The sequence below is a fragment of the Schistocerca serialis genome, chromosome 1 (genome assembly GCF_023864345.2).
Source record: "Schistocerca serialis cubense isolate TAMUIC-IGC-003099 chromosome 1, iqSchSeri2.2, whole genome shotgun sequence".
Lineage (NCBI taxonomy): Eukaryota > Metazoa > Arthropoda > Insecta > Orthoptera > Acrididae > Schistocerca > Schistocerca serialis.
In genome coordinates, this window is record NC_064638.1 from 1,105,013,934 (window position 1) to 1,105,015,102 (window position 1,169).

Consider the following 1,169-nt stretch of genomic DNA (forward strand, 5'->3'; position numbering starts at 1 on the left):
TGTTAGTGTTGGTGAGAGTTGCAGAGTGAAGACAATAGAGGTCGTCGGAGCAGAAAGAACCCTGATGACCTTCGACGAGAGGGAAAAACGAGGGGCGAACGCAAGACAAGGCGAAGATACTGACGTAGTAACATCAGCAGTTTTGGTTTTCCCTGTCTCTGAGACGAATGCCAGAGCTGTCCCAAAAGTCCTTCACACCGAAAAACCATACTCCTTATTAGGATACTGAGAGGCTGAATAGGATGACCAGTTGCAGCAATAAGCAACGAATAAAGTTACTCTGTCTAACATGTGGCTGAAAAGGAACGAAATTGTGACTTCATGTAGTCCGCACCATACGGATAGAGGCTGAAACGTTTAAAAAGAAATGGCGTCGACAAACAGCTCAAATCGCTAACTTTAAACAAGGCTGCAGGGCACAGTGGGATCCCTTTTACGGTCCATTCGGAATCCGCAATTCAGTTAGCCCCTCTTTTAACGGTACTATACCGTAAATACCCCAAACAAAAACTGTTCCTAGTGAGTGGAAGAAGGTACAGGACATACCCATGTAGAAGAGTGTAACAGAAGTGACCCAGACAACTACCGTCCAGTACCATTGACATCTGTATGTTGCAGGATCTTTGAATATAGTCTGAGATCAAATATGATGAGGTATCTCGCTTACTGACGTGCAAAAGTTAAGGACAAAGGTAACTTTTGCATGATGTGTCAGTACCAAGTAACTTAGCGGGATACACGGACCGTGCATAGAACTGCTGTAGTGAAATACAGAATGCAACTGAAGAAAAACTCAATGAGACGTACAGGCAATAATTACGCTGAAGTCATCTCAACTTACGAAGGTTCCCTACATATTACAAAAGGCCGGAAATGATCACCGCGGACAGAAACGTTGCTCTGCAACGTGCTCCCGTACTTGTCACAAGGCTATGCTAGGGAGTTCAGTTCACCAGCGCGATTGACAACTGGTGTGCGGACGTTGGTGCACGTGGAAACGCTGTAGTACGTCTCCCCCACACACGTCCTCGATGGGGTTTAGAGCGGCCCCTTCCGTAGGAGGCGTAGCGCCTTCGCATCGCTCCTGTCACTTGTTAGGATGATATCGTTATAGGCATGAGTCATCGACAGATGTCACCAGCTGACATGGACCTGAGTTGCAGAGCTGC